Below are 23,834 nucleotides of genomic sequence, written 5' to 3'. Positions count from 1 at the left end.
GCCTGTTGTGTGACCGTGGGCGAGTCCCTTAACTTCTCCATCCCTCAGTTTGCTCCTTCCTAAAATGGGGATTAAATACCTAATCTCCCTCTCCCTAAAACTATGAGGCTCCGTGTGGGAGGGAAACTTTCAGATCTAATTGCATTATATCTACCACAGTGCTTGACACCTACTAATTGCTTAATACATTCACTTGCATTACTAGTGGTAATGGTAGTTATTGAATGCCTTACTTTCAATTTCCTCACCCTCTCCCTTTAGCTTGCCTCTTTGCCTTCTATCCTTCCCCTTTCCTTCAAAGTCATTCTTAAAAAACATCACTAGGAGTCACTTCCTCTTTGATCTGATCACCCTGCATCTACCTTGGCACCTAGTAAGCATTTATCAAGTACCACAATTATCACTTTAATTTTTTTAAAGGGTATTTGTTAAGCACTTAGTACTTGCCAGGTACTGTACTGAGTGCTGGGATAGGTACAGGCTAACGAGGTTGGACCCAGTCCCTGTCCAACATGGGGCTCAGAGTCTTAAACCCCATTTTACAGAGATAGTAACTGAGGCACAGAGAAGTTAAGTACTTGCCCGAGGACACAGAGCAGGCAAGTAGCAGAGGTGGGATTAGAACCCAGGTCCTTCTGGCTCTTCTTAATACTTCCACCAATCTGTTAGTGCCACTCCCTTAACCCCATTGCACTTGTAATCGGCAGAGGTATTTCAATGCAGTTATGAGTTTGTGATTTATTTACTTATTTACATTTACTACCCATATCTATTCTCTGCATTTTAACTGTTGGGTATTAATCAGTTTATAATTTATTATATTCCCCATTAGATTGTAAGCTCCTCAAAGCCAGGAGTCACGTCTTCGATTTTTCTTCTGCATTTCCTCCCAAATCCTAAGGCAGTGGGCTCCACACAGAAGGGACTTAGTCACTGAGGAAGATTGTGGTGGTGAAGATGGTGATGATGGTGATAATGGGAGAAGGAAGCAGTAATATCCATATTAAGTCCCAAAATGGGACTTTAGTATTTCCAAAAATGGAATACCTGTGAATGAATGCCATTTGAATTTAGATACGCATATTTTCCCTCTTCTAGACCTAATCAGTTGATCACACCACATTCCCCTCAACTCTGCTCATTTTAGATTTTATGAAGAAGTTTTAACAGATGTGCTTCTGAGGCCATTAGATGAAAATATGGCGTGTCTTCCCTTAAACCTAGTCTCCTTATATGGTTTCTATTTTAGCTGGAATTTAGAGACTTTCTCTACACCAGGCCAAGTTTGTCCCATATTTTTAAAAATCCTCTTGACTCTAATGGCAGTTCCATGACAGAAAGGAGGGTTAAAATCTTTGTAATTAAGCCTGTGACTTGAAAACTGCCCATTTTTTAAGCTGATTAATTATTATAATAAAATGCTCCTACTGTAACATCAATACACTTCATCGTGAGTCAGTGCAAGTCAGACTATAAATACTCTTCATTTTAGTGGAATTTTACAACTGAAATGGAATAATTCATTTTTAATAAATTAGATGATTGGAAATGCTTGCAAAATATAAAGCATCTTAGACAAGTACCATGAAAGCACACACACACACACACACACACATACACACACACACACAACCAGCATTCATGCCAGAAAATGTGATATGTTAAAAAAAAATGAGAATGGACAATCATGACTATTTTTTTTAATTAAAATGAAGGCTCGATCTCCCTTTCGGGGAACGTAAGCATTAGGCAACAGGTGCAGGTGGGGTCGAGTTGGAATCCAATCACTTGTATTTATCAAGTGCTTACTGTGTGCAGAGCACTTTACTAAGTACAGGATTTGGGGAGGCTGGAAGGGCAACTATCCCCCAATCCCATCTATGTCTTTCCTTCTTACCCTCAGCCCCTTCCCTGACTTGTATAAATTACTAAAAGCAGAGACCCTGCCAGCTTTTCCCAGTGTAGTGTAGCAAGCCATTGTTGTCAGAATCAATACATCAGTCAATAATACTATTTATTGACTGCTTCCTCTGTATAGAGCACTGTACTAAACTCTTGCGGAGTATAGTGGAGTAATACCTGTGGTCACTGTAGAGGAGATAGTAAGGGAGGTTTAGCTAGTTGTCCCATCTGTCCCCCACCATGAGCCAGAATAATGAGGCTAAAACATGTGTGACATTTGATAGGGGTTTCTTGTGAGCTAAGCCATGTACTAAAAAACCCTGGGGTAGATACAAGATCATCCCATCAGACCCAGAGCCTCTTTCACATGCAACTACCAGGCTGAGTGGGAGGGTGAAGAGCTGTTGAAACCCCATTTCACAGATGAGGAAATTGAGATAGACAAGTGAAGTGACTGGCCCAAGGTCACATACACACAGACCAGGCAAGTGGCGGAGCCGGGATTAGAACCTCTGGACTGTGAGCTTGGTGTAGGCAGGGAACAGGTCCGCTAATTCTGTCGTATTGTACTCTCCCAAGTGCTTGAAGCAGCGTGGTTCAGTGGAAAGAGCATGGGCTTTGGAGTCAGAGGTCATGAGTTCGAATCCCAGTCTGCCACTTGTCAGCTGTGTGACTGTGGGCAAGTCACTTAACTTCTCTGTGCCTCAGTTCCCTCATCTGTAAAATGGGGATGAAGACTGTGAGCCCCACGTGGGACAACCTGATTCCCCTGTGTCTACCCCAGCGCTTAGAACAGTGCTCTGCACATAGTAAGCGCTTAACAAATACCAACAAATACCAACATTATTATTATTATTATTAATAGAGAGTTCTGCACATAATAAGTGCTCAATAAATACCTTTGATTGATTGATTGACACCTACATTCTCTGAGTTCCAGGCTCATGCTCTTTCCACTACTGCTTGCAGCTACTGCTGGCCCACCTTCACCAACACTGCATTGACTTCTTAATACAGATGAATCCCCTCACCCTCCTCTTCTTGCCACCAGACACCAAGCACTGATCATTCTGTATCTACTACAGTGCTTAGTACAGTGCTTCGCACACAGTAAGCGCTTAGAAAATGCTGCATTTATTGTTATTGTTATCTTTTGCCACCACCAGTTGAAAGATTTCCCATAGATGACCTGGTAGAAAAGTATTCTTAAGAGGGATCCTAGGGGCTTATAGTCAGGCTCAGTATCAATTTTATGATGGTCTAGTTTGTAAAGAATTTAGATTGATTTTCAGTCTGGTAGGAGTGTGAGATGGTTAAAAATACTTATGGGCAGTAGGAGAAGTTATTGGATAGCATCCCGACTAGATGAAAGTCGTCTTATCCTCCTCAGTGTTTTAATTATTTCCATGAAACAGAATGGGAAGTAAAAAAAAATTAAAATTTATTTTCACATAGTATATATGTTTAGTGCAGAATGTATATCCAAGATCCAAAGCTGTTACCCAAAAGTCTATAATGTTTTAAAACAGCAGTGATTTCAAAACACGATAATTACATGATCAGATAGCAATACAAATATATTCCAGAAATAAAAGATTTTGAATTAGATGTTTTTATGTTTTCACATGTAAATACGGTACTTAATTTTCAAAATAGGCTCTTCATATCTTTTTCAGCTAATAGGGCCCTTTCTAACAGATTAGATGTGTCATCATCTATGCAAAGTAGAACTACCAATTTTTATGCTAAATTGAAATTGGCTATAATCGCTCCAGTTTATTCAGTCAAAATACTTCAAAGGGAGATATAGAGAAGTGCTTAAACCAAGGTGAATTTTGCAGCTATCTCAGTGAGGGAGAGAGAAGATGAAGAGGGAGAGAACACTGTATTCCTGGCAGACTATAAACTCCCTCTAGACTGTAAATTCGTTGTGGGCAGGGAACATGTCTACCAACTCTGTTTTATTGCACTATCCCAACCTCTTTGTCCAGTTCTCCGCACAGTCAGCACCCAGTAAATATGGGTGATCGATTATTAGTAGTCAACAGTTCAAGAGTGCTAGAAGAGATGATAATCTACAGAAATAGAGGTGTGAACTTCTGTCCCTGGCTGCCAAAAAGAGAGGGGGACTCTGCATGGCTTTTTTTTTTGGAATTCAGTCAATCAGTGGTATTTTTTGAGCACCTACCATGTGCAGAGCACTGCACTAAGCACTTGGGAGAATACAATATAAGTTGATAGACCTGTTCCCTCCCCACAAGGAGCTTAAGGTCCAGAGGGGGAGACAGACATTAAAATAAATTACAGATATGAACGTAAGTGCTTTGCGGCCGAGGGTGGGGTGAATAAAGGGTATTCAGCACTTAGCTCAGTGCTCTGCACAAAGCAAGCACATAATGAATACCCTTTCTACTACTTCTGCTGTCTCTTTACCTCAGTCTTTTCACTGGCTTCTCCTCCTCAATCAGGGAATACAGTTCCTGCCCTTATGGAAGTCCTACCCACTACAATTGTTTTTGCAAGTTATATTAACCAATACCGTTTCTTTTTTCCCTCTTTCAGAATGTAATGAGTTACTAGTCATCCAATATATAATTAATTAGTAATTTCCTGTTTTCATAAGTGCAGCTCACATAAAAACGTATTACTGCGTATGTGGTCCCATCTATACGAATGAGTTTAAAGTGTCCGAGCGAAAACATTTTTGTAAAGAATAGCTTTGGGTTACTGCTGGTTTTGCCCCTGACTGGAAATTGGAAGGTGATAAATTTGGGGGAAACCTCAGGATTTAGGGTTCAATCTCTTTAAGTATTTTGTGTAAGCTGTAAATCTGCAGAGTTGCTTTGTTCATTCCCGGTAGCTTGATAGATGGATGACTTTGTGTGTGTCTTAATTCTGTAACAAGGGACCAGGTTAAAAATTTGTAATCCATGCTGAGAGACTGATTTCCTGACATCTGGTCATGAATTCAGGATGCTGATGTGAGGTGATTTGGGAAAGTGGTGTTACTTTAAATTTAATTTTCCATTAATTTGTATCCATCTTTTACTATATTTTTGCATTATGTCTGGTATTCTTCTCCTCCAGTGAAATTATCTTGCCACTCTCCACAATCCTAAAAATAATGTCTATGCCCAAACGTATGGAAATCTGAGTTGACACTAAATATCCATGTAGAAATTCAAATTAGATTTTTTTTAATGGTTTTTTTAAGCGTTTACTATGTGTCAGGCACTGTATTAAGTGCTGGGCAGGTACAAGCTAATTAGGTTGTCCAATTCCCATATGGGGCTCATAGTCTTAATCTCCATTTTATAGATGAGGTAAATGGGACTCAGAGAAGTCAAGTGTCTAGCCCAAGATCACAAAGCAGACGAGTAGTGGAGCTGGGATTAGAACCCAGGTTTTTCTGACTAAACAAAAATAAAATCGTGCTTTTGGGGAGGGAGAGTCTAAAAGCAATTCAAAGGAAGGTTGGGGTATCTTACTCCTCTCCCATTCTGCTCCCCGGATATGACTCTTAAGATCAAACCCACTTGAAATTTATTTTACTTGTCTCACCTATTTCAGCATCTAATGGAAATAAGGAGGAGAGTTGAAATTAATCACATTTTGTAGAAAGACATCTATTCTCTAAGTAGATGTAGAAGATTATTAACATACAGTGGAAACAACAGTAACATTAGCCTGACCTTATTCTAGATGACTATTTGCTTTTTGACAATAAAAATATAAAATTGGGGGCCAAATGCCTTTTGTCTCAGTTTCTGTATTTGTAAAGGATTGGGCCAAATGCCTTTTGTCTCAGTTTCTGTATTTGTAAAGGATTACTGATACTTTCATCAGTCATACGTGATTAATTAGAGAAGCAGCATGGCCTAGTGGAAAGAGCCTAGGTCTGGGAGTCAGAGGACCTGGTTTTTAATCCCAGCTCTGCCATGTGTCTGCTGTGTGACCCCGGGCAAATCAGTTAACCTCTCTGTACCTCAGTTATGTCATCTGTAAAATAGGGAGTCAATCCTACTCCCTCCTCCTTAGACTGTGAACCTCATGTGGGAGAGGGACAGTGTCCAACCCGATTATCTTGTATCTACCCCAGTGCTCGACTTAGTAAATGCTTAACAAGTATCATAATTATTGTTAATATTATTATGACTCTTTAAATAATGTATTTGATTTTGAGACATATCATTCTCTTCCTTAAAAGTTCCCAGTGGCTCCTCAGTTCCTCTTGACCTGAACCCAAACCCTTCACCATTCACTTCAAAATTCTTCGATGATCAACAAATTCCTTTGTTAGTTTATTCATCTATTTAATTGTTTACTCTTGTTTTCATCCTTGTATCTAGACTACTATTTTATCTATCTTCTAAGCAGCCTAGGGTTGCTTGTCTCTCTGATTAGACTAGAAGGGCCTCGAAGGTAGGGATTGTGTACTTTCCTTCATTTAATTCATCAATTATGTTTAATGACTCTCTGCAGAACTCTGTAGTTAGTACTTGGGAAGGTATAAGCGATAGTGAACATGATCCATGCTCACAAGGATCGTGCAGTCTAGAGGGGGAGAAGACACTAAAATGAACTGCACGCAGGGGAAGCAACAGACATCAAAAATATGTACCTGAATAGTGTGGGAGCCTGCCTGGGGGAGTAGGGAGTGACCCCAAGATCAGGTGATGTAAAAGTGATGGAGGGGTGTTTGAAAAAAAGGCAGAATAATGTGTGGTGGTGAGAGATTAATCAGAGAAAGCTTCCTGGAGGAGATGTGGCTTCAGAAGAACTTTGAAGATGGGAGGGAAGTGGCCTGCCAGGTCAGGATGGGGAGGGATCTGTATGTGAGAAGGAAGCCCGTGAGCGAGAGGGAAAGGTGAGGAGGCCCAGTGAGAAGAACGAAGGGTGAGAGCCTCTGCCTGCTTTTGATGTTGTCTTTTGGTATCCTCTGTGAAGGCTTGGCTCTAGGGCATCGACCCTCTCACAGCTGCCGTTGAATTTCTCAAGACCCTGAGTTCGCCTACCAGTTTCCAGAATCCTGGTCTATTGATGATGTCAGATGCTTTTGTAAGGTCAAGGAACCCAGCGTAGAGGTCCGACTGTTGCTCTCTTCTTGTTTCCCATATCTAGTCCGGGGCGAAGATCACATCTGCAGTGCTGCGTTTTGATCTGAAGGCACTATGCAATTTTGTAGCTCGCGCATCGCTAGGGTCATCCACAGGTTCACCAGTCAGATTTCTGTCTAAAATCTTTGCCTTTAATAGAAAGCAGAAAGATTCCCCAGTAGTTTTGCCCATCAGCCCTTTCCTCATTCTCCTTAAAGATGTTGACTAAAGTGGTATCCTTGTGGTCTTCTGGCTTTTCCTCATGATCTAGGGAGAAGCAGCGTGGGGTAGTGAGAAGAGCCCGGGCCTGGGGGTCAGGATCTGGATTCTAATCCTATCTCCCCATCTTGCTTGTTGTGTGAACTTCTCCTTCTTTCCCATTAATGTGTAAACCGCTGGGAATCTATCACTTGTGCATTTTGTGTTCCCCAAGTATTTCCTAGAGTACATTGCCTCCGGTAGGTGCTCAGTACATCCTATTACTGTTAAAATAATATTAATTAATATATTTATATATGACTATTAATATAACTCATATTACCACTATTTCATGCAGAGGCTAGCCCTCAGTAGGTGCTCAATCCAGGACTTAGAACAGTGCTTTGCACATAGTAAGCACTTAACAAATACCATGATTATTATTATTATTATGAGGGCCTCTGATCGATTGACATCCACCAATAGCCATCCTGTGGCCAACAGGGAAAGTGGCTTATATGGCATTTGGTGATGAGTGGTGAAGGGATATTCATGATGTAGGTAGTTTGGAGTGGTTATAAGGAACAATTTATTTTAGACCATCACTAATCTTCAAAGCTGATGTTTCAATCCTGTCCGTGTGGGAAGAGGAGAGCTAAAAATAAATCAAGTGTGACAAACTCTCTGATACTCTGAATGTAAGCAATGATAGGATTGGTCATACTGTGCATTTGATACTCGTCACTGTTTTCAGATCTCCCTCTAGTCTGTCCCCAAGAAGAGGTAGCCGTTTGTTCTTTTTTAATGGTATGTAAGCACTTAGTTATGTGCCCATTGTATGTTCTTAATTCCATTCCTATTACTATGATTTTCCCCTTTAGCTTCCAGACAGCTACCATTTGGGGAAACGGCCCAGGCGGGTTTGTTTGCCCTGCTGTTCATTTTTCCCCTGTTCACTTCTGCCTGAACTAAGTAGAAATGGGGAGTGAAGGTGGAGAAAGGGAGGCAGGAGCGGAGAGGAGTAAAACTGGTACCCGTTGGCCAGATGTAATATTTGGCTGTTCTTTCCCTCGGTCCCAAATAAAGTTGCATAAATTAGGTCATGGAAACCTTTCCTATCTAGGATTAGTCATGTCCTATGTCTTGTGTCCTAGGTTTTGGGGAGCTGGAATGGCCATGACCATCTATCCGAACTCTGAAATCTTCAGATGCAATGATGACAATTTGTGGAGCGAGTTATTTGAAACGTTATTATAGCTCAGATTAGAAGGTGTCCTTACCTCAGCATCTGATGCCTCAAAGGTTGTATTTGCACTATTAATTATAATAGCAGGATTATTTTAAAGGCCCAGAATAGGAGTTTTTGTCAGAATGTTCTCACTGGGTGTCTACTGATACTTCTCAAACATTGTGTGATGGAATTTTTCCATGGTCTTCCCATCCCTACTTAATCCCCAAACAACTAGTAGATGACAGTTCTAGTCTCAGAGGTAACCAGTTCAAATTCTTTCTCTCTCTCTCTCTCTCCGTTCCAGATTCTTGCTCTTTTTTTCACCTTATCCATGTCTTTGTTTTCCTCTCTCCCTTGCCCCCCACCTCTGTCTCACTTTTTTTTTTTTGGTCTTCATTTTTCTCTCTCAGCATTCACCTTTAAGTCTATATGATATTCCTTGAATCTCGTATTCTTACAAAAACTCTGTAAAGGGTAGGGAATGTGTCTGTTACATTGTTATATTGTACTCCCCCAAGCACTTAGTATAATGCTCTGCACACAGTAAATGCTTAACAAATACGATTGATTGAAATAGAATTTTACTGAGCTCCTACTGTAGACGAAGCAGTGTATTAAGTGCTCAGGAGATAACGATAGAATTAGTATATATGATCTCTGAGAGCTTATAGTGGTTGCAAAATGTGTTTTTAAGGAACCAGGTAGGATTTTTTGAAGGGAAAACCATCAAGGTTACAGAAAGATTAATTCAGTTTACATAGCTCAATAAAATGAAGTATCAATCCTTAAGACACTTTGGAATCACAATACCTCCTCTTACTAAAAGTCTTGCTGCTCATCTCCTAATCACGAAAAAGATTTCCATCTTGTGATGTTACTCCCATTCCCTACTCACCATATTAGCATATTCACCATCACATTAACCGGGGTAGTTATCAAAAAGAAAGAGTATGTTTTCAGGAAATAAGATTGTGCTGGATTGACATGGTCGGATGCTAAATGCCGATCTTATTTCTTTAAAATGCATTTTATTTGCTTCAATCGAATTAGGGAGTTAGAAGAGTTCAAGCTCATTTCACCTTCATCCTATGTGGTTTGAGCTTTGATTTATAGCACAAAGCACTCGTCTTTAATGATTAGCCTAGAACTAAATGCCAAATGGAATTAATGGTTTTAGGCATGTTTATAAAAGGAAGAAAGAGGAAGAGAGACCTATAGGCGCGAGAGCCCTCTGCTGTTTACATTTTCACATGCTTAAATATTTTCAGTTTTGCTTGCTCAGTATGAGGTATCAGCATTTTACAAAGGAAAGAAAAGTGTTCCTCATCCAATCTCTCCCCAACTGCGGTGGGTGTGTGAGGGTGGGTGTGTTTTAATGTTATTTTAGCACCTCTTATGTGTCAAGCATGGGCCTTTGGAGTCATCCAGTCTCTCCCAAACTGGGGTTGAGGTGTAGGGGTGTGGGGTTGTGAGTGAGAGTATTGGCGGGGGGGGCGTTTTAATGGTATTTAAGCACCTACTTTGTGTCAAGTACAAGCCTGGGAATCAAAGGACCAGAGGTCTAATCTCAGCTTGTGTGACTGTCTCTGTGTCTCACTTCCCTCCATTGTAAGATGGGGATGAAATGCCAATTTTCCCTCTTATTTGATGATGATGACGGTATTGACGAGAAGCAGCGTGGCCCAGTGGAAGAAGCCCGGGTTTGGGAGTCAGAGGTCTTGGGTTCTAATCCCGGCCCCGCCACTTGTCGGCTGTGTGACTTTGGGCAAGTCACTTGGCTTCTCTGGGCCTCAGTTACCTCATCTGGAAAATGGGGATGAAGACTGGGAGCTCCACGTGGGACCACCTGATTGCCTTGATTACCACCCCCCCCCCCCAGTGTTTAGAATAGTGCTTGGCACATAGTAAGCACTTAAAGGCCATTATTATTATTATTATTATTATTATTAGGTAAGCACGGGAGGGCCAATGGGAGTCGCTGGAGCCGATAGGGGCGGGGCTATGCAAATGAGGGCCGCATAAAACCGCCCCCCGTGGCTGCGGCCCGTCCTCAGGGCGCAGGTTGGGCCGCTGCTGGACGGGCAGTCCTGACGAGGAGGAGGAGGAGGAGGGTAATAAACTGGGATCTATTAAGCGCTTACCAGGCGCCAAGCCCTCTCCTAAGCGCTGGGCTCCATAGAGAAGCAGCGTGGCTCAGTGGCAACAGCCGGGTTTGGGAGTCAGAGGTCATGGGTTCCAATCCCAGCTCTGCCCCTAATCAGCTGGGTGACTGTGGGCAAGTCACTTCCCTTCTCTGGGCCTCGGTGACCTCATCTGGAAAAGGGGGATGAAGACTGGGACCCCCACGTGAGACAACCTGTTTATCTTGTATCTACCCCAGTGTTGAGAATAGTGCTTGCCACATAATATGGGAAGCAGCGTGGCTCAGTGACAAGAGCCCGGGCTTGGGAGTCAGAGGTCGTGGGTTCCAATCCCGGCTCTGCCACTTGTCAGCTGGGTGACTGTGGGCAAGTCACTTACCTTCTCTGGGCCTCGGTGACCTCATCTGGAAAATGGGGATGAAGACTGGGAGCCCCACGTGAGACAAACTCATCACCCTCTACCTACCCCAGTGCTTAGAATAGTGCTCGGCACATAATGTTAAGCGCTTAATAAATACCAACATTATTATTATTACCAGGTCAGCAGGTGGTACCACGTGGGGCTGGCAGCCTTCATTCCCATTGGACGGATGAGGGAACTGAGGCCCAGAGAAGGGAATGACTCCCCCAAAGTCCCACCCAGCTGACAAGTGGACAGAGGCCAGACTAGAACCCACAACCCCCGACTCCCAAGCCCGGGCATTTCCCCCGAAAACATGCTGCTCAGGTGCTTAGGGGACGGGAGCTCGACATGGAGCGTGCTGTCATCTTGGTGTTTTCCAAGCCACACTCCTCAGAGGCTAACAGCTGGAGGATTTGTGAACTTTGTGGTGTTTGTTAAGCACTTCTCCAAGCCACCCTCCCCAGGGAACGACCATTATATATAAATGACAATCGTGCTACCTGTTAAGCACTTCTCCAAGCCACCCTCCCCACAGAACAGTAATTGTAGTATTAATAATAATCGTGCTATGTGTTAAGCACTTCTTTAAGCCACACTCCGCAGGGAACAACAATTGTATATTAATGACAATCGGGCTATTTGTTAAGCACTTCTCCTAGCCACCCTCCCAAGAGAACAACAATCGTATATTAATAACAGTCGTGATACTTGTTAAGCACTTCTCCAAGCCACCCTCTCCAGGGAACAACAATTGTAGTATTAATAATTATCGTGCTATTTGTTCAGCACTTCTTTAAGCCACACTCCCCAGGGAGCGACATTTGTAATGCTGATAATAGTTGTGGTATTTGTTAAGCACATACTCTGTGCCAAGCACTGTACTAAGCGGTGGGGTCGATAGAAGGTAATCAGGTCTTAGTCCTTGCCCTAGGTGGGGATCACAGCCTAAGTAGGGGAGGAGAATGGGTATTTAATCCCCATGTCACAGAAGAGGACAGTGAGGCACAGAGAAGTTAAGTGACTTGCCCAAGGTCACAGAGCAGACAAGTATTGGAGCCAGGATTAGAACCCAGGTCCAGCCACTGGGCTGTGATCATTTGCATTGATACCTGTTTGCTTTGAAGACTGTAAACACAGAAACAATCCCGGCTGTGGACCCAGGCCTACATAGGTGTACGCATTTGCGTATCCCAGTATTTCTCCCCTGTTAGAGATAGCTCGCATAATGGCCTGACTTGCGACTTATTAATGCTATTTGCCACATGACCAAACCCTCTTAATCATCCCCCCCGAATTTCCCTGTGATTCTCCCTCACTCTGCAATGTATCCGAGTAGAAGAAACACTGTTTCTTATGGCTTGTTTATCATCTTGGGTCATGATGGTGCTATCACAACTTCACCATGCTGGCACGCGTAAATGCCCAGGAGAGAGGAAGGCACAGTTGGGTGGAAGAAAAGGGAGAAAATCCTTAGATTTTGAGAGAGAATTTTTGAATGATTCAAGGGCAGTAATACAAACCATTAGATTATTGGGATTGCATAGAAGGCTCTACTGGGGTAGGATAAGATCTGTCCGTGAGATCCATAGAGCCTGACCACACAATCCACCGTGCTTTGGAATATTTTGGATGGCTTCTGCATTTTGCAGATTGGGGGAAACATCTGAGTTTTTGACTAGGTGTGACTGGTAATCGACCTAAAAATTGATTTCTCTCTCAAAGGCAGATCTATACAGGAGCCCAGAAAAATACAGATCAGAAGCAAATTGCTAACCTCAAGTAGATTCCATTTAATTTGTATTCCCCCATGGAACAAGTCATAAAATGGTTCAATTGCAAATCCAGACTTAGTGATGACTTTGCAGTTGTCCTTTCTCCACTAGTTGTTTGACTTAGAATGTTTCTTGCAGGAGGACAGAGGGGGAATCAGTTCTTCTTGTTAATTTTCAGCTCTGGTTACTGCCCCCCCCAAAAAAAATACAGTTATGGGGACTGTAGCATTCATTTTGAGTTGACAGTATCATTTGTTTTACTGAATGCTGCAATATGCCTCTTTTTTTCTAGGAAAAGACATGTCCTGGAATTGAAATGACACCAAGCAGCTTCCCGTGGAGGGAATTTTGGTGCTTCGTCTTTAAGCGTTAATATAGTGGTAAGTGCACATTCTATTTTTAAAAGCATTTGCTAATCCTTGTCCTGTGTTACCTGCTTTTCAGTTCTTGAGTATAGCACCATCACTTCTTCCCAGTGGCATGGCTAGGAATGAACATTTTCCCCATATGGGAAACAAGTAGGTTTTGTGCAGATTATGAGCAAATCAAACTCCAGCTGGTCATCCCCTGGCTGTGATAATCACCTGGACAATGATCGATCAATCAGTTGGTGGTATTTATTTACAGACCACTGTACTAAGTGCTTTGACGAGCCCAATACAGGAGAGTGTGTAGATATGAGCCCTGCCCACAGTGAGCTTACAGGGGATGCGGGCATTTAAATAGAGTATAGATCCTAAAATAGCAAAGTCAGGAAGTTTTCAAGGGCACCATGTGGTCCTTTTCTTAAAAAAAAATGGTACTTGTTAAGCACTTACTATGTGCCAAGCATTGTTCTAAACATGGGGGATAGGTGCATGTGAATCGGTTTCTGGATTCACTATCAAAAATCAATGTGGGTTGGTTATTTAAATTGGACTTTATATGATTGAGTGACCTGTCAGACCTCTTTCTCTCTCTCTCTCACTCTCTCTCTCTCCCTCTGTCCCTGAAACAACTGCCTCACCACCTTTATCAATAGCAAATACGTATGTACTTATAATTAAAAAATTGACCAATCAGCTACCTGTTGCAAGCAGTTAATAGATCTTCTTTTTTATGATGCGGACGTTCATCTCACTTATCGTACCACTTAGGGGTGCCATACGTAAGGTAGTGCTAAATAAATTAGTAAGAGAATAGTAGGTGGTTCCCAATCTTCTTTGTGCACTGAATACATCTGACAGTTTCTTTAATAGCAGAGGGCATTAATAAATAGGCATGCTGTGCTTTGGGGAATGTGTGAGTCCTTCTCCTGGCACAGCTTGCTTTTGAAACTGTAAGCAGATGCAGCTTTTGCTGAATTAATACTCCATAATAATAATCATAATGATAATGGCACTTGTTAAGCACTTACTATATGCTAAAGCACTGTTCTAAGCACTGAGATAGGTTCAAGTTAGTCAGGTTGGACCCAGTTCCTGTCCCACGCAGAGTTCACCATCTAAGTAGAAGCAAGTAGAATTTAATCCCCATGTAGCAGATGAAGAGACTGAGGCACAGGGAAGGTAGTTGGCTTGAGCAAAGTCTCCCAGCAGCCATGTGGCCAAGCCAGGATTAGAACCCAGGACCTCTGACTGCCACGCCTGAGCTCTTTCCATTAGGCCACACTGCTTCTTGAATCATTTAAGTAGCTGCTCGGCAGTGAGTGCTGTTTTGTATAATCAGCCTGCCTTGTTTCATAGGAGAAGCAGAAGTAATAGGTCCGGGCATCCCCCTTTCAGCAGTAAATGAGCAACAGCTCATTCTTTGACACTTATGTGGTTCAGCTAAGGGGGTTATTTAAAGGGCACCTGTCGGAAGAAGGTAACACAAACTTCGACAACTCGTGATTCCTTTGTATGGTTTAGTCTTGTGCATTTCCACTCCCTTTTCATTCACAACGGATTCAAAATGGAATTCCACAGAATGTGGTCTGTTGATCGATCTCACAGACAATTTCCTTTTGGAAGTAATGGGGAATCCCATTTCGTAAATCCCGTCAATGGGCATATGCAGTGTCTGCCTCCCTTCTGGATTTTAAACTCTTTGAGGACATGGTTGGAGACTACTACTTCTATTGTGCTCTCCCAAGCGCTTAGTAATGGTGCTCTGCGCAGAATAAGCCCTCAGTAAATCGATTGATTGAGTTTGACTTCTCATAAGGGCCTCGTGTGATATGTTATTAGGTTGTCTAGTGACATCATCTCAAGGATCATAGTAATTAAAAGAGGCTGTCTCTAATTCCTATCCGTGTGTTCTCTCCCAGCACTTTGCGCATGGTAAGCACTTAATAAATACTATCAGGGCCACTAAAAGCAAGTTGTAGTATAAGGAGATCTCATCTTCAAACATCTAAGCTACTGTTTATGAGGTTTTCCTTTACCTTAATGAATTGAATCTGAACCTTGCTATGCAACGAAGATAATCCAGGCACCAGTTTGTTGATCAAAATGAAGATTTCCAAGTAGAGAAACCCCAATTGTTGTTTGTTTTCCATAGGTTTCCAGTGGTAGGCGTTCCCGTTTTCTATTTTCAGACTAGATATAAAGTGGTAGAAGGACTCAACAAATTGGAAGGTGTTGGTACTGTGGAATTTAAAATGAACTAGCAGAGCAGTGAGAGAAGTGGGTGATGATTAAGCAGATTTAGCCAAATGTTTCAAGGTCCATCCATCATTTAATCAATTCCAAACACATCCTCTATTAGTGATGCTGACGGTATTCTGTTGCACAATAGCAGTACTTGTTCTGAAATCAAATAACTAAATGGGACTTTCCAGTGGTTAGACCAGGACGGGTGTAGCAAAGACAGCATGGAACACTTCATTTATAAAATAGGCCAAGATGAAATGGGGCAACAGAATCAACTTGTATTGTTTCGTTCTCCTTCTCCACTCATTACTTGGATTTTCTTTGACATTTCACATATTTCAGGGTGTGCAAAAAAAGGTCATTCTCCATTCATGGTAATCACACGTGAGAAGCAGCGTGGCTCAGTGGGAAGGCCACAGGCTGAAATCCCGGCTCCGCCGCTTGTAAACTGTGTGACTGTGGGCAAGTCACTTAACTTATCTGAGCTTCAGTTACCTCAACTGTAAAATGAGCATTAAGACTGTGAGCCCCATGTGGGACAACCTGATTATCTTGTATCTACCCCAGCGCTTAGAACAGCGCTCGGCACATAGTAAGCGCTTAACAAATACCAACATTATTATTATATGGCTCATCGATATTAAGAGAGAGTACCTCACTTTTCTGTGCCTCAGTTGCCTCATCAGCAAAATGGGGATTAAGACTGTGAGCCCCATATGGGCCAGGAACTGTATCCAACCTGATTAGCTCGTATCTACCACAGTACTTAGTACAGTGCCTGACACATAGTAAGCGCTCAACAAATACCATAAAAACAAAAGAAAGCCACAAAACCAACCCTTCATTTTCCCATCTTATTCACCCTCCGCTTTGTGTTTCTTATGCACACTTGGTCATTCGTTCATTCAATCGGATTTTTTGAGTGCCTACTGTGTGCAGAGCACCTTACTGAGCACTTGGAATGTACAATCCCTGCCCTGTAGCCACTTAGCACTTTGTTACCACACCTCCACTCCCACAACACTTGCGTACATGTCCTAATACTCTGACAATCAGCCAATGGATCGTATTTATTGAGCAGTTACTGTCTGCAGAGCTCTGTACTAAGCTCTTGGGAGAGGACAATATACCAGACACATTCCCTGCCCGGTTTCCTTATCTTGAATTTACTTTATTACCTGTCTCCCTTTGTAGGCTGGGCAGGGATCATGTTTACCAACTCTCTAGTATTGAGTGCTCCCAAATGCTTAGTACAGTGCTCTGCGTGCACCAAGCTCTCAATAAATATCACTGATTTATCGTTTGATTCCCTGGATCATTTTTCAACAGGTACCTTTTGTCCACATCTCCCCACTCCTTAAAAACCGCCAACGCTTGCCTGTCCACCTCCGCAACAAACAGAAACTCTGTACCATTGGCTTTAAGGCAGTCTTATCAGCTCTCCCCAGGCTTTATCTTGCTGACCTCCTTCTACAATCCAACCCACACCCTTCATTCTTCTCTTACCAACCTATTTTACTCCACCTTGATCTTGTCTTTCTCACTGGTGATCCTGGATCCACATCCTTTCTTTCCCTTTCCCTTCATACCTGGCAAACTATCATCCCTTCCCTGCTACCCTCCCCCCCGCACCAAAGCCCTACTAAAATCACATCTTCTCCAAGAGACCCGCCCCGACAAACCCCTCATTTCCCACCTTATTATCTTGGACCTTAAACAGGTCGCTTTAATTTCTTTAAGAACACTGTTTTAAGTGCTGGGGTAGATACGGGGTAATCAGGTTGTCCCACGTGGGGCTCATAGTCTTAATCCCCATTTTACAGATGAGGTAACTGAGGCCCGGAGAAGTGAAGTTACTTGCCCACAGTCACACAGCTAAGTGGCAGAATGGGGATTCGAACCCTTGACCTGTGACTCCCAAGCCCGGGCTCTTTGCACTGAGCCATGCTGCTTCTCTAAGGAAGATAACTTTTACCAAAGATTATGAGAAATCAAAATAGAAGGAACTGAGGGGGGAATTTGGCGCACATGAAGTTTTATTTTGAGATTTTCAGAGACAGAGGGGTTCTAATCATTTTAGCATCGACTTATCTGTAATTTAGTCTTCTAGTTAAAACCTTTCATTTTTCCTGCTACGTTTTCTGCTCAGTTGTTTGGAGAGTTAAATCTTCCTTGGGGAATGTTTAGTCTTTCATTTGTCCTTTTAATGTTAATTGATTGGCTCGTTCAAATTATGGTGTTCTGGAAGAAAGGTCGAGAAATAAAACTTGGCAAGGCAACAAGCAAATTACGTAAAATGATTGGAAGAATATTGTTTATCAAGAGAAATGTGTCCCCATAAATAGCATTCTTTCCAGAGGTGCTGATTCACAGTAAAGTTAATTAAAAGTGAAGAACACACTATTCATTAATTTAATTCTTTCAGGCTATTATTGGGGATTTAATCTATGAGCATTTAATTTCATGTTTTCTCTTTTTATGGGCTTTTTGGAACAGGAACTACGAAATGATTTAATATTTGAATACATCCTGAATGTACATAGAGCTTCTTCTAGTTGCCCTCCAATCTCCTCCTATGGGTGCCCAGATTCTTCAATTATGCTACATACACATGTTGCCTCCATTTTCTCATGACCACATTATTTTTGATCACCCTGGCTCTTCTTTCTTCGTCACCCAAATAAACTCTCTTGCCAAGCTCATCATTGACCACCTCCTCGGCAAATTCAGTGGGTTCGTCTTTGTTCTCGGGGTTCTAGACCTTACCGTTTCCTTCTGTGGCTACCCTCCGTTCCTTTAATAATACTAATGATAATTGACTGTATTTGTTAAGCCCTGTTATGTGCCCAAAACTGTACTAAATGCTGGGGTAGATAGATGATCAGGTCCCACATAGGGCTCACGGTCCAAGTAGGAGGGCCAACGGGTTTTGAACCCCCATTTTGCAAATGAGGGAACTGAGGCCCAGAGGAGTCAAGTGACTTGCCCAAGGTCACATGGCAGGCGAGTGACAGAGCTGGGATGAGAACCCAGGTCCTCTGACTCCTAATCTCACGCTCCTTCCACCGGGCCACACTGCTCTATTTTTCATTCGGCTTCAGACTCGGCATCCTCTCTTGCTTCACCTCACCGTCCTACAATCCCTTCTCTGGTGTTCCTTTCGCAGCAGTAGCTCAATATATACGATCGATTGACTATAGTGTGTTCCCCAAAGAACGATTTCTCCCTGCAGTGTCTCTTTTTGCCCTGGACATTGTCTTCCGCAGTTTCCCTAGGCTCCTTGGAATCTTTGGACTCGCTGAGTTCCCACAAGTAAGTTTTTACCCAACCTCTTTGAGGTCGGTTGAGAGCAAGTGTGATCTGGTGGAAAGGTCATGGAATGGGAAGCGTTTGGCTGAGTGGCAAGAGAGTGGGCTTGAGAGTCCGGGGACTTGGGTTCAATCTAACCCCTTGTCTGGAGGCTGACCTTTGGCAAGGCATTAGCTTCTTTGTGCCTCAGGCTCCCTCCTCAGTCTCCCTCATCTGTCAAATGCTCTTATGTGCCTATTCTCCCTCCTCTTTAGACTGATCCCTCTGAGGGGCAGGGATTGGGTACCGTCAGCTCTTTGTGGGTGGGGAATGTGTCTGTTATATTGTTGTGTTGTACTCTTCCGAGTGCTTAGCCCAGTGTCCTGCACAAAGTAAGCTCTCAATAAACACGGTGGATTGATCTGATTATCTTGTGTCTAGCCCAGTAAGTAGCCAATATGTCCTTGCTATCAATATTGTGGAGAATCAGAACCGCTGGGTTTTAATCCCGGCTATGCCACTGACCAGCTGGGTGACTTTGGGGGAGTTACTTAAGCTCTCTGGGCCTCAGTTTCCTCATTTGTTAAATGGAGATGAGAAGCCTGCTCTCCCTCTTAAATTGTGAGTTCAGTATTGGACCGAGACGGTGTCCAATCCAATCACCCCGATGCTCCAGTGCTTTGCATGAAGTAAGCCCCTACAAATACTATTTGTATAATAATAATAATTCTGCTGTTTGTTAAGCGCTTACTATGAGTCAGGCACTGTAGTAAGCACTAGGGTGGATACAAACAGATGGGGTTGGCCACAGTCCATGTCCCACACAGGGCTCACAGTCTTAATCCCTATTGTACACAGGAAGCACTGAGACACAGAGAAGTCAAGTATTATCGTTAATTTTGTGTCTCCCCTTATGCTGGTGGGGAAAAAAATGAAGCAGTGATTTACTTCTGTCAGGGAGAGTCAGGACTTGAATTCAGACATCAGATCAGTGGGTCATGTTACCTTTCAAAGCTGATGTTAATTGGTCTAGAGTTATCCAGAAAATGAAATCAAAGGGTCTGCGATAGAACAATGAATTAACCATATGGTTCAAGGGAGAAATTGCAGTGTGGACCTTCGTAATGAGTTGAAATGATTAAAACTATTTTCTGGAAGACCTTTCAAAATCAATCAACTTCCCAAAGTCATTTATTAAGAAAACCTGGCCAATGATCATCTCATATATTTGGTATTCTGCTAAGGCCCAAGACATCTATAAATTTTTCTTTGTTTCTTTCTCCTAGCCATCATTTGGAGGTATTTAGGCAGGGCATTTGAATCATACGGTGCATGTCTCTCCTAAATATGTGGCATCAACACTACACAATAGAATGCTTATTCATTTCGCTCTTACGTGCTTTTGTTCCTTATAATTCTTTCTTTGGGCCGCGGAGATGCAAGTTGCCATCTAATCTCATTTTATGCAGTGTCAGTTGAGCATGCCTGTACAAGACTCCAACATCAGCCTTGATGAGCTAAAAAAGACCTTGAAGATGCATACCCCTATGTTTCTGCCGCTTTCTAGGAAAGTTGCGGAGGAAAAGCAGACAGGATTTAGCGGTAGACTTTATAGGGACCGTAGACTGTGAGCCCCTCTTGATGGTAAACCCCTCTAGCCTGTAAGCTTCTTATGGTCAGGGAACATATCTGCCAACTCTGTTGTACTCTTCCAAGTGCTTAGTAGAATGCTCTGCATAAGGTAACCACTCAGCAGATGCCCTTGATTGATTGAATGTAAAAGGACTCAATCGTGTATATGTGACATGGGTTAAACACGACAGGTTGCTAGACAGATATGTGGAAAACCATCAGTGAACACGTTACAAGTCGTAGAATTCCATTAAGCAGTTTTGTTTTGTGCAAACCCACAATGAATACACTGCTACTTGAATGTTAGTCAATCCCAGCTCCATTGAAGTTTTGTGAAGCAAATGATTTTACCAAGGTAGTTGGAAAAAAACGCAACAAACTTCATCTCCCCTAAGTAGTGAGTGATAGTTGAGCTTCTTTCAAAAAGAGAATCAAGTAACTTTACATCACTAATGCCTTTTCACTTCCTTACAGAAAAAATTTGTTCTTCCCTGTTATTAAATTCTAATGCTAGTATGGGCGTGATGATGAACCAACCGATAGGCTTGTGGAATGAGAAATGGTTCTTCGGGGAACCGACTGTCGTCAATCAATTGTGTTTATTGAGCTACTGTTTATTTACTTATTTACTGTTATTTTCTGTTGCTCGATTGGGGGAGTACAATGTAACACTATAACACACATCCCCTGCCCACAGTGAGCTTTCAGTCTAGAGGGGGAGACAGATGTTCATATAAATAAATAAGTTCCAGTTATGGACATAAGTGCTGTGGGACTGGGAAGCGGGATAAATAAAGGGACTAAGTCAGGGCGACACATAAAGGAATGGGAGAAAAGGAAAAGATGGCTTAATCAGGGAAGGCCTCTTGGAGATGTGTCTTCAATAAGGCTTTGAAGTGGGGCAAAGTAGCTGTCTAAAGGATATGAAGAGGGAGGGTGTTCCAGGCCAGAGTTAGGACGTGGGCGAGAGGTGGCCGCGAGCTAGACGAGATGGAGGTATAGCGAGTAGGTTGGCGTTAGAGTTGTAATAGGAAAGTAGCGAGGTGAGGAACGAGGGGGCGAGGTGATCGAGTGCCCTGAAAACAGAAGAAGGATCGAGAGAGAAATGGAGGTCAGCACAAGAATACAAGCCAACTGTCAGCAAAGAGATCATCATGTAAAGTGTATAGAAACTCTGCATTTCTATTCTATTGCATTTTAGTATGTTTTATTCATGAGGATGCATCTTACATTAGGGTATATTTTGTTGTATATTAAAACTTAACCAATCCTTTTATCCTATTATATAAATAACTCTCAGCCGAGAACTCAAGGACACTCAATGACAAAGGATTTCATCAATTTGTTCATTTTCTTCCTCTATTTTCAGTTGAAAATAAGTTTCAGAGAAACAGTGTTAGCTAGTGGATAGAGCAGGGGCCTGGGAGTTAGAAGGACCTGCATTCTAAGTTGGCTCTGCCACTTATCTGCTGGATGACCTTGGGAAAATCGCTTCGCTCCTCTGGCCCTCAGTTTCCTCATCTGTAAAAGGGGGATTAAGACGATGAGCCCCACGTGGGACACAGACTCTGTCGAAGCTGATTTTCATGTATATTCCACCCCAGCATTTAGAATAGTGCCTGGCACGTTGTAAGGACATAACAGATACCACAATCATGATTATTGTTAGTATTATTATTCAACAATAATATTAATAATTGAAAGGTCTTCCAGAATTTAACCAAAGAAGATAAAGCTCAAAGAACTATCAACCCATACTTAAGAAGGTAAAATATTTTATTTTGATGTTACTCAATTATAACTCTCAGCCAGAAATCACCAAAAAAGCATCTTTTGGACATTGCCATTTTAGCAAAAATAGCAAAGGACTAAGAATGTACTTTGTAGTCATTCTCTTGTTCATTTCCACTTGTTTTTCCCAGGTTTTTTTAAAGAAGGGAAGTTGTCTGCCAACTCTGTTGTACTGCACTCTCCCAAGTGCTTAGTATAGTGCTCTGCTCAAAGTATACTTCTAGGCCCAGGGTCTTTCCACTAGTGCTTCTTGGCAGTAGGACTTTCTGCTGGCGAGTCACCAAACTCTCTCAGGATGTCCTAATGTTCTCAACTTCATTCATTCAGTAGTATTTACTGAGCGCTTAATATGTGCAGAGCACTGTACTAAGCGCTTGGAATGTACAAATAGGCAACAGATACAGTCCCTGCCCATCGACGGACTTACGGTCTAATCGGGGGAGGCAGACGGACAAAAACAAGACAACTTAATCGCAATAAATAGAGTCAAGGGGATGGACACCTCAGTAACAAAATAAATAGGGTAACCATTGACAAAATAAATAGGGTGAACTTCTGCAATCCCTCCCAAAAGCTTCCTTAGGCCACTTCTTTCCTGGACTTTTCTACCACAATTCAGTTGAGCATGCTGAGTGTTGATTAGTCAGAAAGTGCTTTCCACTTTGTCAGCACAGCCCTTTTAGAACGCCACCCGCCATCCCTGATCCATTAAGAGAGGAAATGGATTCCACATCTCGGAGAAAGATATTTGGAGTTGTTTTTTTCTTAATTGGACTTTCAGAATTAATATTGGCCGTTTGCTGCCATAGAGATCCAGAATTCTGATGTACATAGCATTCAGGCCAAGAAAATTAATATAACATTGTATATTGCCACGGGGTTCAGTGAAATGACGGTGCTAATTTATCAAATTAAAACCTAAGATAGCATTGCTTTTTCCAAAAAAAAGGATGGCTGGGAACTCGCAATTATAAGACAAAATGTGTGAGATTCCCTCATTAGGTTGCCCCCCCACAGGCATAGAAATCAGAAATAGAGTGGCTCTCTTGGAGGAGAAGTTTCATAAAGATTGAAACATAAAAAGGGAAAAATGAAAATGGCGGCAAGCACTGTTAACCGCTTATTATATGCCAAGCACCGTACTAAGTGCTGGGGTAGATTCAAGATAATGTGGTAGGAGATAGAACTTGTCTCACTTAGGCCTCACCGTCTTAATTGATCCTGATTTACAGATAAGGGAACTGAGGCACAGAGAAGTGCAATGACTTGCCCATGGTCACACAGGAGACAAGCGGTGGAGCTGGGATTAGAACTCAGGTCCTGTGACTCCCAGGGTCATGCTCTTTCCACTAGGCCTTACAGTTTCTTAAGACATACTTAAGATACACACACTTGAGTAACTTGCATTGCTCAAGACTTCGCTAATTATAGCTCTGATACTTTTTACATTGCCCATGTAAGCGTGACTCTTTCATTCTTGAAGACAAGAAGAAATTCATTAATGAACTTGGATTTTGTATTCATTTCTCTCCCAGCTACTGCAGAAACAACCAGAAACCCACCGCTAGAAGTAGAAGAATATTTTTGTAGTCCGGTGGTCATATTTTATATCTCTGAGAATCAGGCCTCTTTTCTCAGTAATCTCTGTCATCTCTTCTGACTGGAAACCAAAAAATCTAGATCAAATTAAAATCTCCACATTATTGTAAAATCACCTCTAATTCAAGTTTCCCTTCTAAGAAAATAGAACCTGACAAATTATGTTTGG

General features: G+C 42.3%; 1 protein-coding gene across 3 annotated transcripts in view; it reads left to right on the top strand.

Annotated features, from left to right (window-relative positions):
- Window positions 1-23,834, top strand: part of NLGN4X (neuroligin 4 X-linked) — a 160,826-nt gene that overhangs the window by 15,675 nt on the left and 121,317 nt on the right. For 2 of the 3 annotated variants that reach the window (XM_001516322.4, XM_029079791.2), the window contains exon 2: window positions 13,036-13,123. The gene's annotated coding sequence lies outside the window, so the exon portion shown is untranslated. Of the gene's footprint in view, window positions 1-10,467; window positions 10,539-13,035; window positions 13,124-23,834 lie in introns of those variants that run through there. The other variant, XM_029079792.2, reaches the window with a different exon arrangement.

This window comes from Ornithorhynchus anatinus, chromosome 15, assembly GCF_004115215.2.
Source record: "Ornithorhynchus anatinus isolate Pmale09 chromosome 15, mOrnAna1.pri.v4, whole genome shotgun sequence".
In the NCBI taxonomy this organism is placed as follows: Eukaryota; Metazoa; Chordata; class Mammalia; order Monotremata; family Ornithorhynchidae; genus Ornithorhynchus; species Ornithorhynchus anatinus.
Note: the sequence above shows the minus strand (reverse complement) of the source record. Positions and strands in the feature narration are given on the sequence as shown.